The sequence below is a fragment of the Portunus trituberculatus genome, chromosome 19 (assembly GCF_017591435.1).
Source record: "Portunus trituberculatus isolate SZX2019 chromosome 19, ASM1759143v1, whole genome shotgun sequence".
Lineage (NCBI taxonomy): Eukaryota > Metazoa > Arthropoda > Malacostraca > Decapoda > Portunidae > Portunus > Portunus trituberculatus.
This window is the reverse complement of record NC_059273.1, coordinates 10,993,438-11,003,437: the sequence shown is the minus strand read 5'-3', so window position 1 is coordinate 11,003,437 and position 10,000 is coordinate 10,993,438. Positions and strand designations below refer to the sequence as shown.

Below are 10,000 nucleotides of genomic sequence, written 5' to 3'. Positions count from 1 at the left end.
AGGAGATGGGGGAGGACGAGGAAGAGTAGGAGTAGATGAAAGAGAACTAGAAAGAGGAGGATAAAGATGAGAAGATGGAGTAGGAGGAGGAGGAAGAAGAGGAGGAAGAGTAGATGAAGCAGAACTAGGAAGACGAGGAAGAAGAGGAGGGAGATAAGATGGAGTAGAAAATGAAAGAGGAAGAGGAGGAGGAGGAGCAGGAAGAAGAAGAAGAAGAAGAAGAAGAAGAAGAAGAAGAAGAAGAAAAGATGGAGAAGATAAAGGAGGAGGAGGAAGATGAGAAGATGGAGTAGGACGAAGAGGAAGAAGAGGAGGAAGAGTAGATGAGGCAGGACTAGAAAGAGAAGGAAGAAGAGGAGGAAGAAGATAAGATGGAGTAGAAGATAAAAGAGGAGGAGGAGGAGGAGGAGGAGGAGGAGTTACCTTGACAAATATATATATGTTGCGCCTTAAGGGATAATTTTCAGTAGTCTTAATTACCGAGGCATTACCAGTTACTCTTCTTTTCCCTCTGGGTGGGCGGTGGGCTTGCGGAGGAAAGGATGGAGGGAGGGAGTGGGCGGCTGGTGGGGAATGGGGAAGAGAGGTAGGCGGGTTAGATGAGCGAGGGGTATGTGTGTACGCTAGATGGTGTCAACTGAGAGAGAGAGAGAGAGGGGTGGTGAGGGGGGAGGTAGGTGGTGGAAGGGGTGGAGGGTGATGAATGTGGAGGTCGAAATGAAGGTTTGTATTGTTATGTGAGGAGTGTTTTTGTTCTTTTATTTTTTTTGTGTGTGTGTGTTCGTGTTCGTGTATATAGATATGGATATGAATATATATATATATATATATATATATATATATATATATATATATATATATATATATATATAGAGAGAGAGAGAGAGAGAGAGAGAGAGAGAGAGAGAGAGAGAGAGAGAGAGAGAGAGAGAGAGAGAGAGAGCATTTTGCGTTCCATCATCGTACTGCCAGACTTGGACTGAGATACACACACACACACACACACACACACACACACACACACACACACACACACACACACACACAAGGGTTGCAGCTTCCGAGGGAGGGTGAGGAGCGCCGTGGCTCCGTCGGGAGTGGCAGGGTAGAGTAGCTGTGTAGGGAGGGGCGGGAGGTGGCACTGGTCGGGGAGAAGATGGGAGGGGAGGAGTGGAGAGGTGGAGGGAGGCTGCGTGAGTGTGGAGGGTGTGGAGCCGCGCGGGCCGGGGAGGCGGGCCATGCGGGGACTGGTTAGTGTGACTGTGACCGTCGGCTGGTGAGGAGTGGCTGCGCGCGTTGGGTGAGCAGTGTGTGTGGTGTGGACTCACGCCCTTTTGGCCTGAGTCCTCCCTGTCCCGCCAGGGGTGATAGCCTAGCCCTTCCCGGGGGAGGCGCCCTGTGGCGAGGAGAGTCACCACGTGAGGTGGCAGCGGCATGAAAACAAGCAGAAAATTGTCTAGTAGCAAGTCAACAAGTTGTGGTGGACGGGAGTGAGCAGTTTGTGGTGTGTTTCCTGTGTGTGGTGCGGTGGTGGGTCGTGCTGTGACATGTCGTGCAGTGCCTTGCTGTGTTGTGCCAGTCTTGTCGTCAGGGACGCCCCATGCGGCGATGGTGTGCACATGGGGAAGTGCACCTGCCAGGGACACAGGTGTGGCCACGGTGTTGGTGTGCGGTGCCACGCCAGGCCTGCACCGCCCTTGCCCTGCGCCAGCCTTATGTCTGGTGTGCTGCGGCTCCTGCCTGTGGCGAGGAGCTGCGGAGCTGCGGGGTGTGCGTGCCGGCGGCCTGGCGCTGCCGCTATCAACTGTCATTGTGTGCCACAGATTACACGCGGCGGCGGCGGCGGTGGCGGAGCCACAGTAGTGGTAATGAATCGCCTCGCCCTACTGGTGGTGGTGGTGATTGTGAGGCCGCAGTGACTACCTCAAGGATAGCGGTCAGTGCCGAGTGCCAGTGCCAGTAGTGGGGTGTCTGGGGTGGGGCGGGTTGGCCGTGGAGAGGCGCGCTGTGTTATGGCAACAGGTAAGACAACTCTCCTGCCCCGCGGCTTGTCCTGGGGCGCCTCCCGCCCTGGCCGCCCCGCCCGGGCCGCCCCGCCGCCGGGTCGCAACACGTGAACACCGTCGCGGCGCTCGTAGGTCAGGGGGAGGGTGGGAATGTTGTGCTGGGGCTGTCGGGGTGTCTGCGAGTGAGGGTGTGGGCGGCAGGGCAGCGGGCCGTTGCAGGCTGGCAGCGGTCACCAACGACCTGCCGCGGCCTGCCCGACCCCGATACAGTGACGTCGCGGGATGCGTACACCCCGCTGCAGGTGTATTGCGTAGCGCTGCGTCCACGCAACACACACACACACACACACACACACACACACACACACACACACACACACACACACGAGAACTCTAAACTTCGTTAGAAAGTTCTGGCTGTAGTGCATCTCTCTCTCTCTCTCTCTCTCTCTCTCTCTCTCTCTCTCTCTCTCTCTCTCTCTCTCTCTCTCTCTCATGAGTTAGAAAATGCAACTATACACACACACACACACACACACACACACACACACACACACACACACACACACACACACACACACACACACACACGAGAGATATTGGACAGGTTAAAGGATGAGTAGGAGACAGGTGATAAAAATGAGGCGTGAGGGGGACGTGTGGGTGAGGGAGGGATATGGAGGGAGTGCTTCTTTGAAGAGAGAGAGAGAGAGAGAGAGAGAGAGAGAGAGAGAGAGAGAGAGAGAGAGAGAGAGAGAGAGAGAGGGGGGAAGGGATAATATGAAGGAACTGGAGAGATTAAGGAGTCGTGATCATGTGTGTGTGTGTGTGTGTGTGTGTGTGTGTGTGTGTGTGTGTGTGTGTGTGTGTGTGTGTGTGTGTGTGTGCTTACCTCACCTTACCGGAAATTGCAAATCCAGGTGAATCTCGTCACTCCCTCCACTTTTCTTTCCCATGGGCAGGTGATTCTACCTTTTCTCCTCCTCCTCCTCCTCCTCCTCCTCCTCCTCCTCCTCCTCCTCCTCCTCCTTTTGTAACGTTTCCGTCCCCCTCCCTTCCATCTTTCTTCCATATATGCAGGTGTGTGTACTGTACCTCCTCCTCCTCCTCCTCCTCCTCCTCCTCCTCCTCCTCCTCCTCCTCCTCCTCCTCCTCCTCCTCCATGACTCTTCCTCCTCCTCCTCCTCCTCCTCCTCCTCCTCCTCCTCCTCCTCCTCCATGACTCTTCCTCTTCCCTCTCTTCTCTCCAGCTTTTCTTCCCTTTTAATGTCTATCTTTTTTCTGACTTCTGTTTTTCCTTCTTTTTCCCTTTTTCTTGTTCTGTCCTCTCCTCCTCCTCCTCCTCTTCCTCCTCCTCCTCCTCCTCCTCCTCCTCCTCCTCCTCCTCCTCCTCCTCCTCCTCCTCTTTCCCCTTCCCATTTCACCTGCATTACGTGGACTCGCTGCACCTGTTACCTGAGAGAGAGAGAGAGAGAGAGAGAGAGAGAGAGAGAGAGAGAGAGAGAGAGAGAGAGAGAGGCATATTGATTTTTTGCTTTCCTTTATTGAAGTGAAAAATTCAGAGAGAGAGAGAGAGAGAGAGAGAGAGAGAGAGAGAGAGAGAGAGAGAGAGAGAGAGATTACCAGCAAGATAGGCAACAAAAATACGTCGGAAAATGGAAGATGAAAGGGAAGAGAAGGCGAGGGATAATTGAATGAAAATGGAGGAAGAGGAGGAGGAGGAGGAGGAGGAGGAGAGGAGGAGGAGGAGGAGGAGTGTAAATAACATGAGTGTCAAAGGAAGAGAGGAAGGAAACAAGGAAGCGAAGGAATGAGAGAACAAGAATGAAAATAAAAATAAGGCGTTAATTGAACAGGAGGAGGAGGAGGAGGAGGAAAGAAATAGTGAAAGAAAAATAGAAATAATAACAGATTACAGCAGTGAAATAAAGGAGAAGGAGAGGGAAGAAAAATGGTGATGAGAATTAAGGAGGAGGAGGAGGAGGAGGAGGAAGATGATATTATGTAGAAGAGAAAGAGGAATTGGATTTGCATGAGGAAGAGAAGGAGGAGAAGAAGGATCAGGAGGAGGAGCGATAGACAACCAAGAACAAGAGAAAGAAGAGGAGGAAGAAAAGAAAGAGATAATATAATACGAATGATAAGGAAGAGGAAGAAAGAAGATATTAAAATCGAGAAGACAACATAAATAAAGAAGAGAAGAAGGAAGAGGAAGAAGAGGAGTGATGGGAGGGAAGTGAATAGAAAGGAATAGGACGACAAAGAAGAGGAAGAGGAGGAGGAGGAGAGGAGGCAGCAGTAGCAGTAAATAGGAGTTAGTAGGTAATGGGGGATGTGTAGCGTGATGGGGAATGGTTAGCCTTCTTGTGCGGGTAGGGGCCTCATGTCACGTCCACCCTCCACCTCTCCACCTTTTCACCCCTCCATATCTTCCTTCCCTCCACTCTCTCCAGCTTCCCTCCACCTCTCCATCTCTTCCTTCCCTCCACTCTCTCCAGCTTCCCTCCATTTTGCTATCTCTTCCTTCTACCTCTCCACCCCTCCATCTCTCTCTTCCCTCCACTCTCCCCAGCTTCCTTCACCTCTCCATTTCTCCATCCCTCCATCTCTCCTCCCTCCACCTCTCTACTCTCCACCTCCCTCCACCTCCCCAGCCCTCCATCTCTCCTTTCCCTCCACTCCTTCACTGTGTCTCTTTTCACTCCTTCCATTGCATCCTTCCCTCCACCCAGTAAATCCTTCCTCCATTCCTCCCTTTCCTCCTCTCTCCAAGTTTCTTCCTTCCCTCAGATCTTTCTCTCCATTTCTCTTGTATTCTATTTTATCTCTTTCCTCCAGTTCTCCTCTTCTCTATCTTCTTGCTCTCACTTTCTTCCCTCACTCCTTCAATTCTTCTCTCCATCTTCCTTACTCTCCACTTCTCTCCACTTAAGTATTCTTTCCTTGTTGCTTTCCTCCTTCCTTGCCCTCCACTTCCCTCCACTTCAATTCTCCTCTCTACCTCTCTTGCATTTTAACTATTCCCTCCACGTCTCCTCCTCTTCCTCTCCTCCACTCTTCCAATTCTTTTCTTCTCCATCTCTCACTGTTTTGCTTTCCCTCCACCTTGTCCATCTCTTATTTCCACCTTTCTTTCATTTCTCTCCATTTCTCCAGCGTTCCTCCACATCCTTCTTGCTGTCCAGATCTTTCTTCCAGTTTTCCTTCTCTTGACTTTCTCTCCATCCCTTCCCTTCCCTCCATCCCATCCCTCCAATCAGCTCTCTCCTCCATTTTCCCTCCAGCAATTCAGTTCCTTTCCCTAGTTTTTCTCTCTAGTCCTTTTTCCTCCCTCTTTTTTCCCCTTTCCATTCATTTTTCCAGGCTTTTCCTCCCATCCATCAGTGTATCCTATATATCTTCTTGTTTTCTTTTGTCCTTTTCCTTCGTCTCTTCCTTTTTTTTTCTTTTCGCCGTCTTTCCTCCTCCTCAACCTTATATTTCTGCATTTCCTCCTACTTTTTCTTTCCTCTTTCCTTTTCTTTCTGTACATACATTTATTCATGCTCGCACTTTCTTCTTCTTCTTCCTCCTCCTCCTCCTCCTCCTCCTCCTCCTCCTGTTTTATTTATCCACATCAGCGAATTCGTCCTTCCTGAAAGCTCTCTCTCTCTCTCTCTCTCTCTCTCTCTCTCTCTCTCTCTCTCTCTCTCTCTCTCTCTCTCTCTCTCTCTCTCTCTCTCTCTCTCTTTCTTTCTTTCTTTTTCTTTCTTTCTCTCTTTCTCTTTCTTTCTCTCTCTCTCTCTCTCTCTCTCTCTCTCTCTCTCTCTCTCTCTCTCTCTCTCTCTCTCTCTCTCTCTCTCTCTCTCTCTCTCTCTCTCTCTCTCTCTCTCTCTCTGTCTGTCTGTCTGTCTGTCTGTCTGTCTGTCTGTCTGTCTGTCTCTGTCTGTCTTTCTCTTCTCTCTCTCTCTCTCTCTCTCTCTCTCTCTCTCTCTCTCTCTCTCTCTCTCTCTCTCTCTCTCTCTCTCTCTCTCTCTCTCTCTCTCTCTCGTATACATTTCTCCTATCCACTCGTCTCACACCTCTCTTGTACCTCTTCTCTGCTCTCTTGTCCTCTCCTCACCTCTCCTCTCCTCTCCTCTCTCTCTTCTGCTAATGCCTCTTGACAGCACCTCAGTGGTGACTCTTGGCTCTGATGGAAGGATGTGTGGTGGTAGTGTTGTTTCTCCCTCTTTTGGTAGTGGTGGTGGTGGTGGTGTTGGTAGTAGTAGTAGTAGTTTTGGCAGTATTTTGTGAGTGGTTTCAATGTTTGTATGTATCGATGTATATGTGTGTGTGTTTATGTGTGTTTTAACTCCCTTCAGTACTGTGACGTATTTTTTTACCGTGAGTTTTGGGTACAATTAGACGATTTTGTATATATTATGAACTGTCTATGGAGGTCAGAAGGTTAATGGCCACAGTCTTCACTATTTTAGTCACCACGTAAGTTTCTCTCCAGATAGTAAGCAGAGTGAATATGAAAACGCGTCCTGGTGCTGAAGGGGTTAAAAAGGGAGAAATGCGTGGTTTTTTTGACTTCATACATTTATAGTAAAGATAGAAACGTGAAAACCGACGCTGTAGATAATGAAATGGATTTAGACTGGAAGAAAAACAGGATTAGGATGAAGAACAGAATCACGAATGACTTAACGCGATGCAGAACAGAGAAGAGTATAAAGATGGATAGAGCGGATAGTATGATGTAATGGGGTGGATAAATGTGGATGTGCGTGGAATAGTGGAGTAGGGTGATGTGCTGAGTGGTGGGGAAGGTTACGTATGTGTGTGTGTGTGTGTGTGTGTGTGTGTGTGTGTGTGTGTGTAGCTTATAAGGTGCGTGGATAAGTACTTTTCTTAGGTACACATGTATTCAGAGGAGTAGAAGGAAGAGGAGGAGGAGGAGGAGGAGGAGGAGGAGGAGTAGGAGGAAGAGGAAGAAGAAGTTGCAGTACTAACCAAAAAAAAAAAAAAAAAGAGGTAGTAGTTTTAAGCTCTAGTGATGCCGGAGGGGAAGAAAGATGCAAACGAATGTAACTGTGTGTGTGTGTGTGTGTGTGTGTGTGTGTGTGTGTGTGTGTGTGTGTGTGTGTGTGTGTGTGTGTGTGATAACTCTGAAGATAAGACTGACAACAGGATGGGCACCGCAGTGATGGAGAGAGAGAGAGAGAGAGAGGGAAAGAGAGTAACAGGGAGTGTGAGTGGTGGAGGAGAAAAGGATAGGTCAAGGGATAGAAATAGGTGGATAGGAGGTGGAATGGATAGATGGAAGGGGAGGAGAGGGGTGGATGGAGGCGCTTAGTGGATCAATATGATTGGTGGAGGTTAGACTAGGATTTCATTTACCACTAACTACTACTACTACTACTACTACTACTACTACTACTACTACTACTACTACTACTACTACTACTACTACTACTACTACTACTACTACTACTACTACTGCTACTACTTACTACTACTGCTGCTGCTGCTGTACACTTGCTACGTCACTTGCTATGTGGTGGTGTGATGCCATCTATGTGTGTGTGTGTGTGTGTGTGTGTGTGTGTGTGTGTGTGTGTGTGTGTGTGTGTGTGTGTGTGCTCTCTCCTTTGTTTATGATTTGAGGATGTTTGTGCCATGGAGGAGGAGGAGGAGGAGGAGGAGGAGGAGGAGGAGGAGGAGGAGGAGGAGGAGGAGGAGGAGGAGAACTCTTAGCTAATACGTAGTCATCCAGGAAAGGGGGGAGAGGAGTAGGGAATCTCGAGGACATAGGAATGGGGAGAGGAGTAGATAGGAGATGGGGGAGAGGAGTAGAAGTAGTAGCAATAGTAGTAGTAGTAGTAGAGGAGGAGGAGAGATGAGGGAGTGGGTGGAGGGAAAAGGGGAGGGTCCGTAAGGTAATATATGGAGCAGTAAAAACACAAGGTAAAGCGAGAGAGAGAGAGAGAGAGAGAGAGAGAACACGGGCGCACCCATATACACTCAAAATAATGTGACTTAACTTTACACACACACACACACACACACGCACACACCTGACTGGAGTGATGGTGCCGGTGCCGGAGTGGTGACGTGGTGGTTGCGGCGGTGGTGGTGATAATGGTGGTGTGTGTCCCCGCGCTACGCATCCTTTCCTCCCCTTGACGTGGGGCTGCTCCAGGGACGCGTTACTCCCGTTAGGAGAAGGCTGGGGACTGGTGGGGAGGGGGTGTTAGAGGGGCGTGGTGCTACTTGAAGGATGGGAGAGAGAGAGAGAGAGAGAGAGAGAGAGAGAGAGAGAGTAAGTTTCTTTGTTTAACTAAGACTATACAGGTGTTAGAAATGTTCACAGGTATGATCTTTCCTTCTGCAGTTTCTTCCCAAGCTACAGTCGTGGTAACAACATATAGTTTTACCAAAAGACACCACTTGTAACAATAGTCTTACCTCCGGTGCTCTTTTATATCACCTCCGGAAGCGTGTTTATCTGTTGAGTCACCTGGGAGAAGACACAATCCTTAACCCCTTCAGTACTGGGACTCATTTTTACCTTGAAATTTGTGTACTATTAGACCATTTCATTGACATTAAGAAGGGTCTATGGAGGTCAGAAGATTAAGGGCCACAGTCTTCACTATTTTAATCCCACACATGAGTTTCTGAAGCTGTATAAAACCACCATATAGTAAGCAGAATGAATAAGGAAATGCGTCATGGTACTGAAGAGGTTAGTTGTGCTGTAGAATATTAAGTTAGACTGGTATTAATTGTCTTTATTGGTGAGACATATCACTGAAGCACACTTACCTGTTGACTCACTAAGAAAGGTTGTGAATACCGGCGGTGTGACGGTAAGGGGGAGTGCTTGAATCTAGAAGGGTAATGAGTGCCAGATTTAGAGTGCCAGTGACAGCAGTGAGTGGTTGAGTGGGATAGTTTGCTTCTGGAGATTGTGTAAGTACTCTTGACTGATTGTGTGTGTGTGTGTGTGTGTGTGTGTGTGTGTGTGTGTGTGTGTGTGTGTGTGTGTGTGTGTGTGTGTGTGTGTGTGTGTGTGTGTGTGTGTGTGTGTGTGTGGTGTTCATCCCCTTTACAATCTATTAGTGTAGTTTTTAATGTGTTATGGCTTGGTGTTATTAGCAGTTGAAGGATTAACAGCCAGAGAGGACTTTTAGAAATATTGTTTACCTGGACAAGTAAAGGGAATAGGTTTGTATTTTCATGCCTACAGAACTATTTAACAACCCTTCAGTACCATGGCGCGTTTTCATATTCATTTTATACAGCTTCAGAAACTTACTTGGGGATTGGAAATACTGAAGATTGTGGCCTTTAATCTTCTGGCTTCCATAGAACCTTCTAATGTAAATAAAATCGTCTAATCACACTCAAAACTCAGGATTAAAATGCATCCCAGTACTGAAGAGTTTAAGAGACTAATACAGAAACAGGTACTGGAGAAACTCTTGCTGGTAATAGGGAAGAAAAAAGTTGTCTAGCAGTGAGACGGTTGAAATAGAACAAAAATACAAAAGAAGTGGAAATAATTATACAGAAATTCACTTGTCACCTTGTTTTTCTTACTGTATATTTCTAGAAGACTGGCCAAGGACAGAAAAAAAATAATAAAAAGGAGGGGAAATGTTAAGGTGAGGTGGGAAGGAGGGGATGGGGAAGAGAGGCGGAAATCCGGTCAACTTACTCCCAAAACGTGGAAGAAAGAATGGAGAATCATACTGGCAAATGTAGTTCAGAGGTGCCTTGATGCGCCTCACAAAACTCCACCTCACTGCACTAATTTTCTCACATTATTCATCCAATTAAAACTTTCCAGCTCGACGTGACTGCCAGTACTCCACCCAGCCTAGCCCCGCTTATTGTGTATGTAGGGCAGAACAGTGCTTGCTTGACGGCATCGGGAAAGTTTTGTCACGTTAGTTCCAGCTCACGATATACTCAGTGTTCCGCGTGCACCTCACCAAGTTTTAATAGGGTCTTGCTATGGG

The 10,000-nt window shown here is 48.2% G+C and overlaps 1 protein-coding gene across 4 annotated transcripts in view; it reads left to right on the top strand.

Annotated features, from left to right (window-relative positions):
* The window catches only part of LOC123506358 (MAP7 domain-containing protein 1-like), a 290,206-nt gene that overhangs the window by 39,017 nt on the left and 241,189 nt on the right, over nucleotides 1–10,000 (top strand). The window contains exon 1 of one of the 4 annotated variants that reach the window (XM_045258389.1): nucleotides 1,248–1,300. The exons of 1 other annotated variant lie outside the window; for it this stretch is intronic. The gene's annotated coding sequence lies outside the window, so the exon portion shown is untranslated. Of the gene's footprint in view, nucleotides 1–1,247; nucleotides 1,301–10,000 lie in introns of those variants that run through there. 2 more of the 4 variants (XM_045258391.1, XM_045258397.1) reach the window with 2 other exon arrangements.